The sequence below is a fragment of the Dama dama genome, chromosome 9, assembly GCF_033118175.1.
Source record: "Dama dama isolate Ldn47 chromosome 9, ASM3311817v1, whole genome shotgun sequence".
Taxonomy (NCBI): Eukaryota; Metazoa; Chordata; class Mammalia; order Artiodactyla; family Cervidae; genus Dama; species Dama dama.
The window spans coordinates 64,436,672-64,460,491 of NC_083689.1; the positions used below are offsets into that span (position 1 = coordinate 64,436,672).

The 23,820-nt window shown below is 42.4% G+C and overlaps 1 pseudogene; it reads left to right on the forward strand.

The window, feature by feature from the left end:
* The first annotated feature begins 19,229 nt into the window (after positions 1–19,229).
* LOC133061444 (small ribosomal subunit protein eS6-like) lies at positions 19,230–19,986 on the forward strand (annotated as a pseudogene).
* The last annotated feature ends 3,834 nt before the right edge of the window (positions 19,987–23,820 follow it).

The window sequence follows — 23,820 nt, forward strand, 5'->3', positions numbered from 1 at the left end:
ACTCAGTCATAAGAAAGAATGAAATAATGCCATTTGCAGAAACACAGACACAACTAGTAAGTCAGAAAGACAAATACCATAAGATATCATTCATGTGGAATCTAAAATATGACAGAAATGAACTTATCTAAGAAACAGAAAATTCTGCTTTGTGGAAAATTCTTCAAGAGATGGGAATACCTCACCTGCCTCCTGAGAAATCTGTATGCAGGTCAAGAAACAACAGTTAGAACCAGACATGGGACAACAGACCAGTTCCAAATTGGGAAAGGAGTACATCAAGGCTGTATATTGTCACCCTGCTTATTTAACTTATATGCAGAGTACATCATACAAAATCCAGTTTTGATGAAGCACAAGTTGGAATCAAGATTGCCAGAAGAAATATCAATAACCCGAGATACGCAGATGACACCACCCTTATGGCAGAAAACAAAGAACTAAAGAGCCTCTTAATGAAAGTGAAAGAGGAGAGTGAAAAAGCTGGCTTAAAACTCAACATTCAAAAAATGAAGATCATGGCATCTAGTCCCATCACTTCATGGCAAATAGATGGGGAAACAATGGAAACAGTGACAGACTTTATTTTGGGGGGCTCCAAAATCACTGCAGATGGTGACTGCAGCCATGAAATTAAAAGATGCTTGCTCCTTGGAAGAAAAGCTATGACCGACCTAGACAGCATATTAAAAAGCAGAGACATTACCTTGCCAACAAAGGTCCATCTAGTCAAGGCTATGGTTTTTCCAGTAGTCATGTATGGATGTGAGAGTTGGACTATAAAGAAAGCTAAGTGCAGAAGAATTGATGCTTTTGAACTGTGGTGTTGGAGAAGACTGTTGAGAGTCTCTTGGACTGCAAGGAGATCCAACCAGTCCATCCTAACGGAAATCAGTACTGAATATTCATTGGAAGGACTGATGTTGAAGCTGAAACTCCAATACTCTGGCCACCTGATGTGAAGAACTGACTCCTTGAAAAAGACCCTGATGCTGGGAAAGATTGAAGGCAGGAGGAGAAGGGGATGACAGAGGATGAGATGGTTGGATGGCATCACCAACTCGATGGACATGAGTTTGAGCAAGCTCCAAGAGTTGGTGAGGGACAGGGAAGCCTGGCATGCTGCAGTCCATGGGCATGCTAAGAGTTGGAGTCGACTGAGTGACTAAACTGACTGAAGTGAAGAAACAGAAATAGACTTACTGTCATAGAGAACACATTTGTGGTTGCTAAGGAGAGTTGGGGGTTGGATAGGGAGGGATGGGTTGAGAGTTTGAGAATAGCAGATGTAAACTCTTATATATAGAATGGGTAAACAACAAGGTCCTACTGAAGTGCACAGTGAACTGTATTCAATATCCTGTAATAAACTATAAAAAAAAATATCAGCCTTACAAACCAGAATCAACTTCAACCATTCCATCCTGTTCACTTTCTACCATGAACATTTAACTCTATGATTCAAGTCATCTAGACAGGTCAAACCACCTTGTAGGTATAACTTCTGCTTATTCCAAAAGATTAATAAAAGAAAATGAAAAAGAGGGAGAAAAGAGAGAAGAAGAAAAATGAGAAAATAAATTAGAAACTAAATCAATCAGAGAACAACAGTGACAGAGAAAGAAAAGATGTATAGGAGTTTAATTTTGGACACAAGAGAGAAATTAAAATGAAAAAGAACAACATCCAGATACAGATGGGAGATCCAATAAGAAAGAAATTCAGATGAATTCCATTTCCAGATGTGAAACAAGTTCCATATCATCTAAGGATTGGTATAATTCCTTGCTGAGTTGTTCTCGATCATACAGTTATTAGAAAGACTTACAGTAGTAGGCTAGAAAAGGATGACTCAATTGACTTTAAAAAGCTTTGTGAAAAAATTATAACTAAATATGAAAAACTGAAAGCATAGCTACATGATACATATATGGAACTGACAGATCTTAAATTGCAGTTGGAAGAGGCCACGCAGAGACAATAAAGATTTCCATATAGGTCACTACTAGAAATTGGGAGAAACTGAGGACAAAGAGCTCTAAAAAGAATTGATATGGTGGTTTAGTTGCTAAGTTGTATCTCACTCTTGCAACCCCATGGACTGTAGCCTGCCAGGCTCCTCTGTTCATGGGATTCTCTAGGCAAGAATACTGGAGTGAGATGCCATTTCCTTCTCCAGGAGATCTTCCTGACTCGGGAATCGAAGCCGGGTCTTCTGCATTGCAAGCAGATTCTTTACCAACTGAGCTATCTGAAGTGAAAGAAGAGCTCAAAATGTTACCAGACCTAAAAGCATCCAACCAGAGGCTAAAGGATGAAAACAGGGTCTTAATCGGTCATAAGCAAAATTTCCAAACTAAATAAAAAGCAGCAAGTGATGGAATTACACATATTCAGAACCCAGTGGACCATAACTAAAAATCACTGGAAACTGGGAAGAATCCTTGAAGACTATCATTTTTTAGATATCCTGTCCAATTAGGTCACCACAGATCATTGAGTAGAGTTCCCTGTGATATACACAGGTTCTCATTAGCTGTCTATTTTATACATAGTAGTGTATGTATGTCCATCCCAACCTCCCAGTATCTCCATCCCAACCTACCCACCCCTTCTCCCCTTGGTAACTATAAGTTTGTTTTCTATAGCTATGATTCAAAGACTCTTGTTTTAATATTTCAATATATAAAAATATATTCACATCTGGATTAGGGAAGTAAATAACTAAAACAGTGCAAACTGCAAAAGACGAAAAGAAGAATTTGGGATCGGATATGGTGGAGGAGAATGAAAGCACATATGAAAAATTAAACTTAAAATTCAAGAATGAGACAGGGAAATACTTCTAAGTAAATAAAAGGATTTTTGTTTTTTGGGTTTTGTTTGTTTATTTTGGTCTCCCAAAAAGACACCAATGCTGAGTTGAAAATAGTAGCTGTTGAATTAGACAGATCACTCCTAAAGGTAACCCAGGCAGCAGTAAAGAAATCTGTCAACAGGCCCAAAGTGCTCTCAACATTAGACACACCTCTCACTTGGTTGAGGTTGCCTACCAGGTGTTTAATAACCGAGATATAGAGGGTTAAAGGGTCCGGAGGCAAATCCACCTACTAGTTGTGAGGCACAAAGTAGATGGGCCTCCTGCCCCCCCAGGGTAAAGCGATTGGAGATTCATTCCCTATGGATTGAAACTCCAAGAAGAGAATAGCAGGACAATCAAGGGAGAAGGCTGGGCCCTGCTCAGATCAATTACTTTCATTCTTGAAGTCAGGAGATCTCCATGACCACACACACACAGAAAGGCCCCTTGGAGGCCAAAGGGGAGTTATGTCAAGGGATGTTCTACCAGATGCCTTTCAGAAAAATCCATCTTGGTTAAGAGATGCATGCACACACATGGGAGGATCCTGAGATATACCAAATATGGACTGTGAACCAGGCAAATCAAAATGATTGGTCAAAGGAGACTGGAAGAAATGCCCCATAAATGTGATTCAAACTGTCATGAGGTCATGACTCAGCAACTTTCTCTCCCTGACTCTGGCTATGTGTCTATCCACACATACTTTACTCTTTTTCCTCCTAATAAATGATTCACTTGCTTTACTACTTTCCATCTTTGAAGGAATTCTTTTCTGCAAGGCTGAAGGCCAGGGCCCTTGTCACTGACCACTGATCTAGTGGTTAGGATCTGGTACTTTCACTGCTGCGACCCAGTTTCAATTTCCGGCTAGGAACCCAAGCCCCGCTCCAAGCCACTGCATGTCGAGGCCACCCAAGTGATCGGATGTTGTTGCCCTTCAATGTTAACCAGGTGGGAAGGGAATCTGGACTAAGTGCCCATGGAGATTCTCAACATGGTGAGTAGCCCCCTCTGCCTCCATTAAGGGATAGCAAGTCAAGGAAACTAGTACATGATCAGTGCCACATGTAAACAAGACAGACACTGGAAAGGAGAATGCCCTCAGCGCCCCCAAAGGGGGTTAGAAACTGCAGATCCCAGCCACTACTCTCAAATGCAGATGGTCCAAATATATGAAGAATGATGGGGCCAGGGGCTCCTAAGTCGGCACTCCAACTGACCCGTTAGAAGCCCCATCTAAGACTGGTCATAGAGGGAAAGTTTGTTGAATTCTTAGTCCATACTGGTGCCACCAGTGTTCTCATTTTTAAACACCAGATAAGGCAAACTCAGTTACAAGAGTTGTAAAATTATTGGAGTATCAGGGAAGGCCCAAGAACAGGTTCTCACAGAGTTATTAAAATGCAAACTGGACAAATACAGTCTCACCCATCCCTTCCTATACATCCCCAAATGTCCTATATCCCTGATAGGAAGGGATATTCACCTACTGGGAGACAAACTGGAGACTGGCATTCCCCTAGACAGTGGGCACAAAATGTAAATGTTAATGGCTGAGGACAAACTTCTCTGGACATATCTAAACAATTAGATCAAACTGCTAAGGGATGGTCTCTTTGCCTATAGGCAGTAGCAGCTACTGGCTAAGGAAGGTTGAGAATTTAAATGTTTTGACAGTCAATCATCATATGAAATGCACACCAGTTTCAAGCATTAATAAGCTCCAAGGGAACAGAATGGGCTTCCCAAGTGGCTCAGTGGTATAGAATCTGCCTGCCAATGCAGGAGACACCCCTGGATCAGGAAGATCCCCTGGAAGAGGAAGTGGTAACCCACTCCAGTATTCATGCTGGTAAAATCCTATGCACAGAGAAGCCTGGTGGGCTACAGTCCATGGGGTTGCAAAGAGTTGAACATGACTGAAATTGTTATTACCCAGAAGGTCAATTCAAGTCCAGGCTACAATTTTGGACAAATCAGTGGTTACTATAAAACCTCAGGAATTCCCTGGCAATCCAGTGGTTAGGACTCAGCACTTTCACTGGGGCATGGTGTGGCAGAAACAAACAAAAATCTGTCAATTTTGCTGTACACTAAATCCTGTCATCTAACCACCTACAGAAATAGGGCCCTTGAACATGAGGGTATAGAAACAATAGAATCAGTCTATCCCAATTGCCTTAACCTAGGAAGTGAGTCTCTCCTGAATGCTGAAGAGGATGGGTGAGGGGAAAAGGCTAGTGGGATATGTGGTAACCTCCCAGACCCAAATCATAGAACCAAGAGACCTATGCCCAGGGACTTCGGCCCAAAAGGTAGAGCTGATGACCCTTACCTAAAACTTAGAGCTCAGGACAGAGAAGATCTTAAATATTTACACAGATTCCTGATATGCATATGCCATCCTACCCAGACATGGAGCTATTTGGAGGGCAAGAGTTATGCTTACTGCAGAGAATAAACAGGCAGTACATGTCTTAAGCATATTGAAGCAGTGAAAAGTGAAAGTATAGTCACTCAGTCGTGTCCAACTTTTTGTGACCCCATCAACTGTAGCCTACCAGGCTCCTCCGTCCATGGGATTTTCCAGGCAAGAGTACTGGAGTGGGTTGCCATTTCCTTCTCCAGAGGATCTTCCCGACCCAAGGACTGAACCCAGGTCTCCCACATTGTAGGCAGACGCTTTACCGTCTAAGCCACCAGGGAAGTCCCTACTGAAGCAGTACAGTTCTTATAAGTACAACTGTCATAAGTAGTACAGCTTCCAAAAAAGGTAGCAATGATTAATTGTTGGAGTCACCAAAAGGAGGATGCAGAGGTAATAATGGTGTACATAACAACATGGTGGACATAACTGCCAAAGTGAAAGTCGCTCACTCATCTGACTCTTTGCGACCCCATGGACTATACAGTCCATGGAATTCTCCAAGCCAGAATACTAGAGCGGGTAGCCTTTCCCTTCTCCAGAACTGCCAAAAAGGGTGGACCTAGAACCAGTAACTTGGCAACTAACCCACATACTTTGAATGTCAGATTATTCCCCAATCTACACAAAAAAGAATTACACAAAGCCCCAAAATGGGGCTTCAATAGGGATTTGGGGAGCAATAGGTGGCTAGTTAATGCCCTAAACTGTAGCTTGCCAAGCCATCAGGGAGGACCATTAAGGCTCTCACTATGGGAAGGAAGCCCTATATATCAATTATTAGCCGGTTGAAATCATGGAGACCCTAGCCATGAAAAACATAATCGGTTGGGTAGTTGACACTTGCCCCATTGGCACAATAAATAACTCCAACACCAGAGGCCCCAGAGACCCCCAAAGAAGACCTGTTCAAACCAGAGGGACATACCCTGGAGAACACTGGCAGATTGATTTCATTGTCATGCTGAGAGTACCAGGCAATTTCAGATATATGCATTCCCCTCTAGAACTGAAAGGAAAGCTGAAACGACTAAGGCATTACTAAAAGAAATAATCCCCAGGATTGGGCTCCTAGGAGCCCTACAAAATGATAATAATTCAGCATTTGTGTCTCAAGTGATGAAGGGAATAGTGTGATAGTGGACTTTATACTCATCAGAGAAAGCAGAGAGATCCAATCAAACCTTGAAATGGTCCTTAGCAAGCAAACTATGCCAGTAAACTCAAGAAAACTGGATTAAGGCGCTTCTGATAGCTTTGCTCCACATATGGTTAGTTCCAGGTAGGGATAAGTTAAAAGCATTTGAATTCGTGTATGACAGACCCATTCCCCAAGTCCAAGAAGGGACACGTAACCCCCTTGGAATGAAACAACTCAAGTTCTCCAGGTAGGAGAAACCGTGAAAGGTCTCACAGAATATGATAACCAGGAGGACCACACACACTGACCTGGCCCTACACCCCTTTGGGCCAGGAAACTGGGTGTACCTAAACACATGGAAAACCAGCAGCCCACAAGAACAGTTCACTCCTAAGTGGAGGGGACCCCAGAGTGATCCTAACCATCCATTCTTCCTTGAAGTTGTAGGGGAAACACTCTGTGGGTACATCACACTTGAATGAAGAGGGATCCTGAGACCCAGCCTCCAGAAAAATAACCCAAGACAACAGAACCAACCTCCCCCACTCTCCCACCCCCGACAATGACCCTTGCGAACCACTCTCCAACCTGAAACTCCTTTTCTGAAAAACGGCAAAAGATAAGTTAATCCTATATGCCAAGCAGCAGGGATTTTAGGACAACTGGATTGCCCTTGATTATCAGTTAGCTGACCAAGAAGGAGTCTGTGAGAAGGTCAAAATGTCATGTTGCTTTTACATCAATATAAGTGACCTTATCGAAGAAAGTGTAGACAGGCTACTAGAAAACCAACTTGGTTTTTTAACAAAATCCATGGGCTTCCTTGATGGTAAAGAATACGCCTGCTAATGCAAGAGATGAGGGTTCAGTCCCTGGGTTAGGAAGACTTCCTGAAAAACAAAATGGCAATGCACTCCAGTATTCATATCCTGGAAAATCCCATGGACAGATGAGCTGGGGCGGGTTGGGGCTGCTGCGTGGTGGGAGCTACAGTCCATGGGGTGTCGGCGAAAGAGTCAGAGATGACTTAGTGACCAAACAACAGCAACAAAACAAGCCCTCACCTACATTTCCTGGGCCTCTTAATAAGTACTGTCCTCTTGCTGACATTTGGGCCATCTATTTTAAATTGTCTGCTGTCCTCAGTCTCTAAAAGATTAGAATCTATAAAACTTCAACTGGCGGTCGCTCAGGAATACGAAGAGTAAGGGCTGAAGCCCGTTAACAATATGACATACCTATCTCAAAGCAGCACAGACGCCCTGCTCTTCCACACAGAAGACAACAGCCAAACTCAGCAACAGTTACAGAAGTCAGACCATCTATCGTCCCTCAGCTCCCCTCAAGCATGAGGAGAAAGTCAAAACACGGAGAAGGGATTTGCCCTCAGTAAAGGCCGCTAGGGTCCCTGGGAAAAATAAAAGGGAATCTAAGCTGTAAGGTCTAACCTCTTCTTTTGTGCCTAATCTAGTTTCACTTACCTGTACAGGACACTCTGCAGAGGCCTTGCACATTGCAGCTCCCGGTGCAGAACCGCTATGCTGAACCCCAATTCCGCCTGTGGTGAGCAGAAGCCTGCACAGGCCCTGCAACCCAAGATGGCGGCAGCAGCGTTCGAACAGGCCTGCACCTGACCCTGGAGAACTGCTCCAGACCCGCGAGAACTCACCTAACCTCCGAGAACACCGCTGGACCGCAGGCCACCCCTCCCACCACTGACAAGAACCCCAGAAAGCAGCACCATTAACGGTCTTTCCTGGAGAACTGTGCTCCACATGTGCCCTGCAATACCAGATTGCACCTCTCATTCTCTCACCGAAAAATGGAGAGGTGCAACCAGGTGCTTCCTTTACTTCTGAAGTGGACCTTCTTGCTGCTGTCTCCAAAGGACTGGTAACACATCTTCATTAATATTGAACTGCCCTGAAAAGGAAAACGTTGCCCAAGCATTCTCAAATTTTTCTCTTTAAGTATTACTCAGGCGAGTTAGCTCTTGGTCATCATATTTGTGTAATCAGTATAAATTTGTGTGTGTGTGTGTTCCTAGGGATTATCCCACTCGCTCAGTACTAACTTCAACCATTGTTAGCTTCGATTTGCAGGCATTTTAAGGAAGCCTCTAAGATGTATCTCTCATTTTGTAACGTCATACTCACAGACCCACAAGGAAAGGCCTTGGACTCAAACTCAAATTCCAGAGTTAAGTCCTTAAATTTCTAGTGAAATATGATCCTGCCGGGAGAATGCTTAAAACAGAGTAAGTCCGCAAGGTTCCCAGCGCACTGCGCCTGTGCCTCGTTCTCACGGAGACCCAGGCGCCGAAGCACGGTGGACTCAGACAGAGCTAGCCGGGACCACGCCTCAGGCGCACCTCGCCTCGCGTTGCGCATGTGCGGCACGGCAGCGCGGGCATTCTGGGAGATGTAGTTTGCAGTCGGAGGGAACCTCCTCTAGCGATCCCGGCGCGTGGCGGCTTCTTCTGTTCCTGTGCGCCCTCCAGGTCCTGATGATGGTGGTCCCCAGACAGGATTGAGTCAAGAGGGGTCGAGCCACTCACTTAGCTGGCCTTCTTCGGGGCTGGAGGTTGAACTCTGTGGAGAAAGATGGCATGGGTGTGAGGGAGCCGTGGTGAACAATGGGTCTCAGCCAGGCTTTGGGGTAGAGGCGTGGACCTGTTGCAGGAAGGGTTGCAGCCCTTCCAGGGCCTGAAACTGGGCTCTTGTGTAACACTCGAAAATGAATTGTCCGAGGAGACACATATGCTGACAAAGCGAGAGATTTTATTGAGAAAGGGCACCTGGGTGAAGAGCAGTAGTTTAAGGAAACCCAGCAGAACAGCTCTGCCATGTGACTCTGCAGTCTCAGGCTGTATAGTGATGGGATTAGTTTCTGGGTTGTCTTTAGCCAATCATTCTGACTCAGAGTCCTTCCTGGTGGTGCAAGCCTTGTTTAGCCAAGATGGATGCCAGCGAGGATTCTGGGAGGTGGTCGGAACATATGTTGTCTCCTTTTGACCTTTCTTGAACTCTTCCGGTTGGTGGTGGCTTATTAGTTCAGTGTTCATTCCCAGGACCTCTTGTCGTTAAGCAGCTCATGCAGATGGTTACTATGGTGCCTGGCCAGGGTGGGCGGTTTCAGTCAGTGCACGTCACGTAACAGACCGGCATGTGTCAAAAGCTACATGTGGCATGTGACATGTGGCTACATGTGGCACGTGTCAAAAGCTTTCCCAGCCCGAGTTCATGAGTTCCAGGTGAGTGGGCTCCTGGGATTGGACAATATGGGGGCTCTGCAGGTGTGGCGCCCCAGAGAGCAACCTGTGGTGGCCGGGGCATACAAGTGTTTGACTCCACGTTGAGAAGTGCCCTTGGGGACGTGAAAAGAAAACCAAGCTTTACTGAAGGTCTGAAATGTTGCTGGTGGAGTTGTTCAGTAAGTGAGTCCTGTTGGCAAATTTGTGAGTAAGTTAAGGCAAATTTGGCCTTGGAGTACAGAATGAAGCAGGGGAAAGGCTAATAGAGTTTTGCCAAGAGAACACACTGGTCATAGCAAACACCCTCTTCCAACAACACAAGAGAAGATTCTACACATGGACATCACCAGATGGCCAACACCGAAATCAGATTGATTTTATTCTTTGCAGCCAAAGATGGAGAAGCTCTATACAGTCAGCAAAAACAAGACTGGGAGCTGACTGTGGCTCAGATCTTGAACCCCTTATTGCCAAATTCAGACTTAAATTGAAGAAAGTAGGGAAAATTACTAGACCATTCAGGTATGACCTAAATCAAATCCCTTATGACTATACAGTGGAAGTGAGAAATAGATTTAAGGGATTAGATCTGATAGACACAGTGCCTAATGAACTCTGGACGGAGGTTCGTGACATTGTACTGGAGACAGGGATCAAGACCCCATCCCCAAGAAAAAGAAATGCAAAAAAGCAAAATGGCTGTCTGAGGAGGCCTTACAAATAGCTGTGAAGAGAAGGGAAAAGCAAAGGAGAAAAGGGAAAGATATACCCATTTGAATGCAGAGTTCCAAAGAATAGCAAGGAGAGATAAGAAAGACTTCCTCAGTGATCAGTGCAAAGAAGTAGGGGAAAACAATAGAAAGAGAAAGATTAGAGATCTTTTCAAGAAAATTAGAGATACCAAGGGAACATTTCATGCAAAGATGGGCTCAATAAAGGACAGAAATGGTATGGACCTAACAGAAGCAGAAGATATTAAGAAGAGGTGGCAAGAATAACAGAAGAACTGTACAAAAAAGATCTTCACAACCCAGACAATCACGATGGTATGATCACTCACCTAGAGCCAGACATCCTGGAATGCAAAGTCAAGTGGGCCTTAGGAAGCATCACTACGAACAAAGCCAGTGGGGAGGATGGAATTCCAGTTGAGCTATTTCAAAAGATGATGCTGTGAAAGTGCTGCACTCAATATGCCGGCAAATTTGGAAAACTCAGCAGTGGCCACAGGACTGAAAAAGGTTAGTTTTCATTCCAATCCCAAAGAAAGGCAATCCCAAAGAATGCTCAAACTACTGCACAATTGCATTCACCTCACACCCTAGTAAAATAATGCTCAAAATTCTCCAAGCCAGGCTTCAACAGTACGTGAACCGTGAACTTTCAGATGTTCAAGCTGGTTTTTAAAAAGGCAGAGGAACCAAAGATCAAATTGCCAACATTCACTGGATCATTGAAAAAGCAAGAGAGTTTCAGAAAAACATCTATTTCTGCTTTATTGACTATGCCAAAGCCTTTGACTGTGTGAATCACCACAAACTGTGGAAAATTCTTCAAGAGATGGGAATACCAGACCACCTGACCTGCTTCTTGAGAAATCTGTGTACAGGTTAGAAAGCAACAGTTAGAACTGGACATGGAATAACAGACTGTTTCCAAATCAGGAAAGGAGTACATCAAGGCTGTATATTGTCACCTTGCTTATTTAACTTATATGCAGAGTACATCATGAGAAACACTGGGCTGGATGAAGCACGAGCTGGAATCAAGATTGCTGGGAGAAATATCAATAACCTCAGATATGCAAATAACACCACCCTTATGGCAGAAAGCGAAGAAGAACTAAAGAGCCTCTTGATGAAAGTGAAGGAGGAGAGTGAAAAAGTTGGCTTAAAACTCAACATTCAGAAAACTAAGATCATGGTATCTGGTCCCAACACTTCACGGGAAATAGATGGGGAAACAGTGGAAACAGAGACAGACTTTATTTTTGAGGGGGGGCTCCAAAATCACTACAGATTGTGATTGCAGCCATGAAATTAAAAGACACTTACTGCTTGGAAGAAAAGTTATGACCAATCTAGACAGCATACTAAAAAGCAGAGACATTACTTTGCCAACAAAGGTCCATCTTGTCAAGGCTATGGTTTTTCCAGTAGTCATGTATGAATGTGAGAGTTGGACTATAAAGAAAGCTGAGCGCCAAGAATTGATGCTTTTGAACTGTGTTGTTGGAGAAGACTCTTGAGAGTCCCTTGGACTGCAAGGAGATCCAACCAGTCCATCCTAAAGGAAATCAGCCCTGAATATTCATTGGAAGGATGATGCTGAAGCTGAAACTCCAATGCGTTGGCCACCTGATGTGAAGAACTGACTCATTTGAAAAGCCCCTGATGCTGGGGAAGATTGAAGGCAGGAGGAGAAGGGGACAACAGAGGATGAGATGGTTGGATGGCATCACCGACTCAGTGGACCTGAGTTTGAGTAAATTCCCAGAGTTGGTGATGAACAGGGAGGCCTGGTATGCTGCAGTCCATGGGTTCGCAAAGAGTCAGACATGACTGAGAGACTGAACTGAACTGAAGTCCTGTTGGACTCTGGGACCCCATGGATGCCAAGCTTCCCTGTCCTTCACTATCTCCCAGAGTTTACTCAAACTCTTATCAATGATGAGTCAGTGATGTCATCCAACCATCTCATCTTCTGTTGCCACCTTCTTATCCTGCCCTCTATCTTTCCCAGCATCAGAGTCTTTTCCAATGAGTCAGCCCTCCCCATCCAGTGGCCAGAGTATTGGAGCTTCAGCTTCAGCATCAGTCTTTCCAGTTAATATTCAGGGTTGATTTCCTTTAGAATTGACTTGTTTGATCTCCTTGCTGTGGAAGGGACTCCCAAGAGTCTTCTCCAGCACCACAATTCTATTCCATGCTCAGCCTTCTTTATGGTCCAACTCTCATCTGTACATGACCACTGGAAAACCATAATTTTGACTAGAGGGAGGTTTGTTGGCAACATGATGTCTCTGCTTTTTAATATGCTGTCTAGGTTTGTCATATCTTTTCTTCCAAGGAGCAAGAGTATTTTAATTTTGTGGCTGCAGTCACAGTCCACGGTGATTTTGGAGCCCAGGAAAATACTGTTTCCATTTTTTACCCCATCTATTTGCCATGAAGTGATGGGACCAGATGCAGGTGGAGTGCTACCTGCCTTAGCAAAGGTGTCTAGCCTTAATTCCACAGCAACCCATAAGTCAGTTTTTCAAACTATGGGTTGAAACCCAGTACAATAGTAAGTGGGATGAAATCTTTGTTAAGACTAATATTTTTTTATTTGCCAGTTCTTTTTAAAAGTTGGGTTAAATTAAAAAAAATAAATAAAATAAAAGTTGGGTTAAATTTTAAATAGAATAATGTGCATGTAAATCACAGAGAATAAAATATAAAATTTGTTGTATACCATGCCATCAAAATATAAGACATTTTAATATCCCCAGAAAATTCTGCCCCTTTCCAATCAATCCTTTCCCCTGCATGTTGAGAAACAACCTATTTTCCCATTTGTATCTTTATAGGTTAATTTTGCCTTTCTGGAACATTGTATAAATGGAATCTTGTATGTGACCATTTTAAAAAATAAAATACTGTAAAGTATTACATATGTATCCCTTGTGATAAGCATTGTTTTATGAAACATACTAAAGCTACATATATATTTTTTTCAATGACTAGCATCTATGATGGAGAAGGCAATGGCACCCCACTCCAGTACGCTTGCCTGGAAAATCCCATGGATGGAGGAGCCTGGTAGGCTACGAATCCGACAGGACTGAGCAACTTCACTTTCACTTTTCACTTTTATGCACTGGAGAAGGAAATGGCAACCCACTCCAGTATTCTTGCCTGGAGAATCCCAGGGACGGGGGAGCCTGGTGGGCTGCTGTCTATGGGGTTGCACAGATTCAGACACGACTGAAGTGACTTAGCAGCAGCAGCAGCAGCATCTATGAGCCAAACCCTCTTCCTGGTTCTGGGAATACAATATTGATCAGACAAAAACCCTTACCTTTATGAAATTTTATTTTAGTAAGTAAAGATAGTCAATAAACAATAAGCACAATATATCAGTAAGTTACATAGTATAGTAGAGGTGATGTGTTGTACACAAAGAAAAAGTAGATGGAGTAAGGGAAATGGGGAGAGGGTTAAGTTTAGATTAGGTAGGCAGGGAGGCCTCCTTGATCTTTGAGGAAAGTCTTAATGAAATAGTGGAAGTGTGCTGGGCAGAGGGAACAGTTAGCATGCATGTGTGCACCCACATACATCCCTACTTTAAATTAGGTTGTTTTGTAAAATATATTTGTTTCCTTAATTTTTTAAAAGCGGGGGGGTGGGGGGTGGGGAGTAAAGTAACTAGTACAACACAGTTATTATTTCCAGTTTTACTGAGGCTCATTAAGGTGAAGTGATTTGCCCAAGGTCAAATAGCCAGCAGGTAAATCCTAGCCCAGATATTTGTCTTCAAATCTCCTATTTCTTACAACATCTCCCAATCTAAAACACAGCATTTGACTGAACTCTGCTCCTCCTCAGCTGAAACCACAGGGACCTGCATCTCAGTTTTCCTGGGGAACATTCCAGAGAGACTGCTGAATGTATCTCACCATGTGCACATTGTATTTCCAAGACTATTGATGTCCTTGCCGGTTCCTGGGTCCTGCTGAGAACCTGATATTGTGCATCCTACCTTCAAACTCTAGCCTGTCTCTATTCCTGTAGCCCTGGTTAGAGTCCACAGAAGGCGTGATTAGAGGGTCAGAGAAGGTGTACTAATGTTGAGGTATACTCGGCTACCATTTACATTTTGATAAGTATCTGGCAACATTGTTTTTGATCATTACAAATTTATTTGGGATATATGTATCTATTTGTTTAATCAGTTCTTTAATTTGTTCCAACTTTCAATTTGTTAAAAAGTGCTAGAACAAATATCCTTGTAGCTATATCTTAGTGCAAATCTATGGTTTTCTCTCAGTGAGGTCTGGAGGACCCAGGGGACATTCTCCCTCAGTGGCTTCTTCAACCCTGTTGATCCAGCTGTATGTGGGTTGTCATGGTCACCTGTGTCAGGGTTTATTTACTTATCTATGACATGTTGCATGGCTTGCAGGATCTTAGTTCCCCAGCTAGAGATTGAACTTGGGCCAGAGCAGTGAAAGTGTCAAGTCCTGACCATTGGACCGCAGGGAATTCCCTATTTTTTTTTTTTTTTTTCTTTTTACGAAGTATGAATTGTAATGAAACATAGGGCATCCTAAAGAACTCTTAAGTATAAAATAAACTTTTTTCCTGTTATTTTCTTTTGCATATATAAAGGACTTCTGCTACTTCTTGATCAATGAGAGAGTATGTAAATGTATTGTTATTTACATAAAGTATATAAATATGAGATAGAGATCATGGGAGAGTGAGCAAAAGAAAACAGTCAGGGCCTCTTATAACACTCATTATAATTTAAATAGTTGTTTTGGGGGGCTAAATTACCCCCTCTTACAACTGTTAATTGCCCCCCCAATCCATATGTTGAAGCCCTAACCCCCCAGTGCCTCACAATGTGACTGCATATAAAGAACTCCCATTGAAAAGAAAAATAACTCAGTTTAAAAATAGACATAGGATCTGAAGAGACATTATTTCAAACAAAATATACAAATAACCAATAAGCACATGAAAAGATGCTGAACATCATTAGCCATCAGGGAAATACAAATCAAAACCCCAGTGAAATACGATCTCATACCCACAAAGACAGCTGTAATTGGAAAGATGGACAACAGTAGCTGTTGGAAAGGATGTATAGACACTGGAAACACTCATACTCTACAATGCTGATAGAAATGCAAAAGAGTGCAGCTGCTTTGGAAAACTTTGAAATGTACACTTTAAATAGGTGAATTAGATGTATGTGAATTAAATCTCAATAAAGCTGTTATATAAAAATGAAACCAAGATATGAACACTGGGTACGCTTGCTGCTATTGGAGTGTCAGTTTCTGGCCCTCCCAGCTGAGAGAGCAAAGAAACATATATGTTTATATTAACCCATGCATGTAAGCATACCTATACATCTCTCTATATGTACTCATCTGAGTCTGCATGAAGCTAAACATCATTTCATACTGACATCTCCAAATCTAATCCAGTATCATGTAGGTCATTCTAGCCTTCCCCACTAGCTTAACAGTAATCTCTCACTCCAGGGTTTCACCATCTGCCCTTCATTTATTTAATTGTTCAGTTCCAGTATACATGTGTAGTAGCTTTAGGATTACTAACCTGAACCCCTGTGGAAAACAACTTTAGCAACCAGAGTACACTGCTTATATGTAGTTTACTTGACTCTAGTCTCACTTCACTCATTTCCCAAGATAATTGGGTCAATACCTTTTCCTCTCACCCTATTTGGTGAGGTTATTGCATAAATATGTAATATACTTTATTTTATCAAAGTTTAAATTCCATTATGAGATTCCCCCTACTGCATAAATTATTTTTTAAAATTGAACATAGTGTTCAAGGTTTTTGCTGTAAAGTTTCTATGGGTTTTGACAATTTCACAGTGCCATGTATATCCATAGTTATAGTATCATGATATTAAGTATGGTATTAATATAATAATTAATATCATGATACAAAATAGTTCAACACCTTAAAAAACTACTGTGCTTCACCTATTCAACTCTCTCCTCCTCTCTCAACATCCCTGAAAACCACTGATGTTTTTACTCTCTGTGTAGTTTTTCCTTTTTCATAATGTCATACAAATGGAATCATGCGGCAGCATGTTGCCTTTTCAGACTGACTTATTTCATTTAATAATATGCATTTAAGAGTCATAAGCAATTATCCTTCAATTAAAAAATAAATTTTAAAAAGTCATAAGTTTTTGTGAAAACAAGCTCATTTCTTTTTGTCACTGAATAACACTCCATTGTATGGATGTGCCAGTCATTTTTAATAAACTTGATTCTTTAGAGCAACTTCAGGTTCGCAGCAAAACTGAAAAGAAAGGACAGAGTTTCCCTACATAGGCACAGCATCCAATAGTCTTAACATCCTACCAGAGTGGTACATTTATTACAATTGATAAACCTACATGAGCACATTATATTCACTCAAAAGTCCATAGTTTCTATAATGGTTTATTCTTGCTGCCATATATTCTACAGGTTTCCACAAATGTATAATGACATGTATCTACCATTATGATATCATACAGAATATATTTACCCACCTGTAAAATCTTTTATTCTCTGCCATTGCTTCCCTCCCTCCCCCTAACCCCTTGCAACCACTGATCTTTATTACCGCTTCCATAGTTTCACCTTTTCCAGACTGTCATATAGTTGGAATCACACAGTATATAGCTTTTTCAGATTGGCTTCTTTCACTAAGCAATATACACTGAAGTTCCTTCCATGTCTTTTCAAGACTTGACAGGTGATTTCTTTTTAGAGCTGAATAATATTCCATCATCTGGATGTGTCATTTCCCTTCAGTTCTTAGTTTATCATATATAGGTGTTGGATTTTGTTGAATACATTTTTTGCCTCATACCTTGATCTCATGGTTTTTCTGATTTAGTCTGTTAATAGGATGAATTACATTGATTCATGAATACTGGACCAGCCTTGCATTCTGGGAATGAGCTCCCAGGCTTGCAGATATTATGTTGGTTTCTCAGTGTTTTGGACATAAGCAAAGGACAGGAGGACACTGTGTCATAAACTCTGGAGAGTAGCCTAACTCTGCTGCTTGTACAAGTCTGTGACTTAGAACTCCAAGATCACACTTCCTGTTTAATGGGGAGTGAGGTTCTGTTTGCAATGAAGACAACCAAGCACCTACACTTCAGCTTGCCTCGTATTTTTCATGGCTCTCTAAATGGCTGTTCTCTTCCAAGGCCCTGAATGTAACTGTCAGTTTTGACATTCATTTACCCTCTGGTGCTATTGGAATCAGCTTTTGTCATTCTAGTTTAAAAGTTTCTGTCTCTGGACATCTGGGAAGGTAGTGTGGCTCAACGGTTAAGAGCACAAGTTTGGTCCCTGCTTCAGATTTTTTAGGTCTATGTGTAAACGTGGAATTGCTGAATCACGTGATAATTCTGTGTTACATTTTTTTGGGGAACCACCATACTGTTTTCCACAGTCACTGATGACCTACAGTTTTAAGTTCAGATTTTTCTAATATAGCAGAAAGAAAAAGAAAAGAGAACAACGAGAAGTAAAATTGACCTTCCCTCAAGGAGCCAGATATATACACTTTGGTTGAAGACTAAAAGTAGTTTTGTCCTTTTCACTGATATAAGAGTTTTACTTCTTATATTGTTTAAATTTTAAGTACTAACTAACAAAAAGCTTAAAATGTACAGTCTTTGTATGTTCTGGCTATCCATCCATTAGGTGGTCCTTGGGTGCTGAATCATTGAAAACTCCTGGGTAAAATGCTGAACAAATGTGTATCCAACTTATTTGCAACCTCTTCCAGGAACCTTCCCTGCCCCTGAACTGCTGGGAGGTTCTTTCTGTCCCCAGAGTTCCAAAGGCGCTCCTGGTATCCAACACTTACCACACTGGTCCTCTTTCACGCTCCGGTGCTCCCCCAGTCTAGACTAGAGCCTCAGAGGATACACTTACTCACCAGTCTGTGTCTCCCGCAAGGCCTGGATGGTTTTGGCATTTTGCCTTTGTCTGCATGTCTGGCGGCTGCTGGGAACAAAGGGTCAGTTTCAGGACCTCAGATCAGCCTGGCCAAGAACAGCGGATACACAGCCCCCATCGGCCCACTTCTGAGAGGCTCCCAGAACTCCAGCCCAAGATCCTTTATTCCCCTTGGCTTTCCATTCCACCCTTTCCTGCCTGGGCTGTCTACATGCAGCAGGCCCAGGGAGCGCATATTGATCTGTTTTCATTTATCTTGGAATTTCCTTATCAATGGAATTCCCTGGTAGCTCAGCTAGTAAAAATCTGCCTGCAATGTGGGAGACCTGGTTTGTTGCCTGGGTTGGTTAAGATCCCCTGGAGAAGGGATTGGCTACTCACTCCAGCATTCTGGCCAGGAGAATTCCATGGACTGTATAGTCCATGGGGTTGCAGGATTTGGACTTTTACTGCCTCTCAACGGGATTCACATACTTGGGGTTGACTCCAAGTGAACCCCAAGTGAAAAACAACTGAATTTCACTATCCAAAATAAGCACTATTAACATTTAATGTATTATCCTTCCATATATGTGTAGACACTTACAAAATTGTACAAAGTTTATATGTGTATAATTAGAGTTTTACTTATAAGTACCCCCTAGACATCTATTTCATTATATTCAAATGGCTCGATTATTTCCCTTTGTATGGTGTGCGCGCATGCTAAGTTGCTTCAGTCCTGTCCGACTCTTTGTAGCCCTATGGACTGTAGTCCGCCAGACTCTTCTGTCTATGGGATTCTCTAGGCAAGAATACTGGAGTGCCTCTTTTTCGTGGCACCTCGAAGGCTGTCGGCCACTTCAGAATGAAGCTGAACATCTCTTTCCCGGCCACTGGCTGCCAGAAGCTCATTGAAGTGGATGATGAATGAAAACGTCATATCTTCTACGAGAAGCGTATGGCCACAGAAGTTGCTGCTGACGCTCTGGGTGAAGAATGGAAGTGTTATGTGGTCCGAATCAGTGGCGGGAATGATAAGCAGGGTTTCCCCATGAAGCAGGGTGTCTTGACCCATGGCCGAGTTCGCCTGCTACTGAGTAAGGGGCATTCCTGTTACAGACCAAGGAAGACTGGAGAGAGAAAGCACAAATCTGTACGGGGTTGCATTGTGGAAGCCAATCTGAGTGTTCTCAACTTGGTCATCGTGAAAAAAGGGGAAAGGGATATTCCTGGACTCACTGATACCACAGTGCCTCGTCGCCTGGGTCCCAAAAGAGCTAGCAGAATCTGCAAACTTTTCAATCTCTCTAAAGAAGATGATGTCTGCCAGTATGTTGTGCGAAAGCCCTTAAACAAAGAAGGTAAGAAACCTAGGACTAAAGCACCCAAGATTCAGCATCTCGTGACTCCACGAGTTCTGCAACACAAACGCAGGCGTATTGCTCTGAAGAAACAGCATACTAAGAAAAACAAAGAAGAGGCTGCAGAATATGCTAAACTTTTGGCCAAGAGAATGAAGGAGGCCAAAGAAAAATGGCAGGAACAGATTGCCAAGAGACAGAGGCTGTCCTCTCTGAGAGCTTCTACTTCTGAGTCCAGTTAAAAATGAGATGTTCTATGAGTAACAAATAAATAAGATCAGACATCAAATCTCCCTTCTTGACTTTTAATTGATGATCAAATAGATAAATGAAGGTCCACAAACTCTTATCATGAAAAAGTACGTACTGTATAATCTAGCAGTGGATTAGGTCTACAAGAGATACTTGAGAGTGATAGTCCTTCAAATTCTGAAACAGTCTATATATGATAGTGGAAGAAATGGCCAGAACAGAGTTTCTTTTAGTGGGTGTCTCAGAATTCTTATATTGATTGATTGACTTTTCAGCAAGGCATGGGACAAGATGGGGGAAATAAATGACTTAGGACTATTAAAAAAAAAAAAAAAAGAATACTGGAGTGGGTTGCCATGTCCTTCTCCATGGAATCTTTCTGACCCAGGGGTCACTGTTAGAAAAACGCCACGGGAGGAAAAAAGCCGCCTCTAATGACCGGTGGTAAAGGCTTTATTGAGCGGTCGCTCTTGGGCAGAACTCCCGGGGGTGGGTGAGTGAGGAGACAAAGGGAGTCTGCGAGGTATGAGGGGTGGGGAGGGGTTTTATAGTCAGGGCCGGCGTCCAAGCCAGGTCTTTTCATATAAGGAAGAAAGCACGGGTTACAGCGGCAGTCAGTGTCTAAGGGCTCTGTGTTGGTACATGATTGGACCAGGCTGCAGGGGGTCGGTCCCCGGAAGTTTAGCCAGCCTCCGGAATTTGCCTTGCAGCACTTTCCCGGGGCATGCCCCGACCTTTCAGTCACACCTGGGTTTCTTACATCTCCTGCATTGGCAGGTGGGTTCTTTACCACCAGTGCCACCTCCTATTGGAAGGCCTGGTTGGTTTTCAGTTTTTCAACGATATAAACAATTCTGAGATAAGCTCTGGCTCCCAGATTATTTATAGACTCATAGAATGCAATCTGAATTTTTTCCACAAGGGGGAGGCCAGCTACTGTGAGCAGGCAAACTAAGATTCAAAAAACAACTAGAAAGTTCTTACTATTTTGCTTTGGGGATGGGTTGGGGGATGTATGGTTATGTGGCACACAGAAGCTCACCTCAACCTTGTAAGGCTGGTAGTAGTATTTTCCTCATTTTATAGATAAGGAAACTGGGGGACGTGTATGGATTCTCACCAACCAGTGAGTGCCAAGGTGTAATCCAAAGCTGTCTCCTGATTCTGTATAAGTGGCTCTCTTTCCTTCTTAGTACCTCCAAATGGAGAACAGTGTGTTATTCTCCCTACATTCAGTTCAGCTCTAGACACTGTGCTGGGGACACTCTGAGGCATGCAGAAATGAATTAGAGGATCCCTGACCCTCAGGAGGTCATTATCAAGTGTGAAGACAGACTTAGACATAAGAAGTGGAATGGCTAAATGTCCACTAGAATAGAGAGCCCTGGAAGGTGGGAAAGTCCATTTGACAGTGAGACCAGGCACAGCTTTGTAAAAGAAGTGTGATGCCAATAAGAGCTAAGGTTTATTTAGTATTTACTCTGTAGGAGGCACTGTGCTTAGAGCTTCATATGTATCATTTAACCAGAAGTTCCTCATGGATCTGGACAGCATCAATGTGCTTTTTATAAGGAAGAAAATGGATGATTAGAGAGGCTAAGAAATTGGCTACTTGTGTCAGACCCCTTCAACTCAAATTTTTAATGTGTATTTGGCAGGACCTAGAAGGATTGATAAACCCTTAATAGCCAGAGCTAGGAAAGAGACTTCTAGGAGAGGAAACAGAGAAACCAAGTCTTGGAGGCAAGAAATACAAGCACATTTGGGAATGCAAAAGGATCGGTGTGCCTAGAATGTGAAAGAGGAGGGATGTGAAAAGATAAAAATTAGAGGGAGAAAACAGCCAGGTTGGAGAAGTCTGTGAAGAGCAAACCAAGGAGATCCTACTGTGTTTTATATTGGTAGGAACCAACCAAAAGAGAATGACATCAACTGTGCTTTATTAAGATACATATGGTGTATTGCATAAGGGAACAAGGAGACTATTAGATTTTTTAAATAATCGTGGCCAAAGGTAATCAGAGGAGAAATGAGAATCAGAAGACATTACTGAGATAAACTCCACAAGATCTGACCTCTTACTAGACACGGGAGAGAGGAGAGAACCCTGAACAGTTTCCACCCTTGGGCAACTGGGAGAATGTAGCATGTACACCAGCAGGGGGTGCTGTGGGGAGGGACAGTCTCTTCAGGTACAGGTTTGAGGAAACTCAGGGACCTCTGGGTAGAGGGGAGTTAGGAGCAGGAAGCTGGTGATTTAAATGTGGTACCCTTGGACCAAAAGAAATGACTGGGAGTGGCCAGGGAAAATCCATACTTAAGATTCAGCAGGCGTTGTTCATACCCTGATAACCTGCATTTCTACTGTCAGATTTCTGCCGTAGAGATATAAAATCACATGCGCACAAGAAAGTGTATGAAGGATGTTCGCAGCATCATTGCTTGTAGCAGTGAAATGTGGAATGAGGGGAGAAATGAGTAAATAAGCCATAAAACAGCCACATTGTGCAGTGGTTAAAAATTAAGTAGATAAAAAATGCTAACATGGACAGATCTCTACAACATATAGTGGGTGAGAAAAGCAAGTTATAGCACAATAATAATGTGTAAATCTACTTATGAAAAAAAGAAGAAAAGAACCCAAACCAAAAAATGTTGTCACATATATTTTAAAGGGTGTGTGGGTATGTGTGTGTACACAGAGAAAATTCTGGAAGGAGAAACATACTGTTAATTAAGCTGTAGGGGAAGAGTCATGACAAAAATGAAGAGCAAGAGGAGTGAAATGGGATTTTCAGCCTTAGTTGCCAAGTTTTAATTTTATAAGAAGAATGCAATTATAATTACATGAATAAAAATTCCCAAACTATTAAATATATATATATTCAAACTATTAAATACATATATATATATACAAACTATTAAATATATATATATATTCAATGGGAATAAGAGAGAATGGAAGAAACAGGGACATAGTCCAAGGCTCTGGATAAGGCAATATTATTGTAAACACTGGGAGAAGTTTCTGAAAGTGCAAAGTGGAGAGGGGATCATGATTCTCACTGACTCTGCAGAGGCAACCAGCAGGATGAGACTTGTGAGCTCAGAGAGTTTTCAACACCTCGCAATTATAACCACAAGCTCCTGTGTCCCTGAAAGGTCACCATGTCCCACCACTAGCCTTGGAATGAGATGGTGTTTGTTCTGTTCTTTCCAGAGTTGTAAATATCCTATGACTTTTCATCCAATTTTTGTGTTTGCACATGCCCTCCCTTTCCCAGAAATTCCAGCATTCTTGGTGTTGTCATTCCAGTCCTTCAAGCTGCCCGTAAAATCCACTTCCTCCCCTTCTGATCCTGGCCAATTCTTGCCTCATCTCTGGTCTCCCATTCAAAAATATTCCCACTCCTGTTTACTTATACGAACATTGTGGGAGGCCTTTTGCAGAACTTAGAGTCACCTGGTGATAGATGAAGCTATCTGATAGATGAAGATACTGATTGAGCATGTAGAGGTGCTAAACTTCAGAGAAAGTATATCATTTAATTCCTCCAACAATCAAGTAGGTATATACGATTACAACCCTCATTCCTTAGTGTGTGGTGGTAAGCCTGTGGTGGGTGAGTGTTAAGACAAACTAGTTGAATGGGGGGGCATAGAGTTTGGGGGGCTGGGGTGGAAGGGACTGGATGAGGGGATAACTTAGGTGCTGAAGTGGGAGTTGGAGGGAGTTCAATTTATCAAGTGCCTTTCTAGTCATGATTTCATTTGGTGTCACCACAGTGATCTAATGATGGGGATCATTAGGGAAAATAATGAGT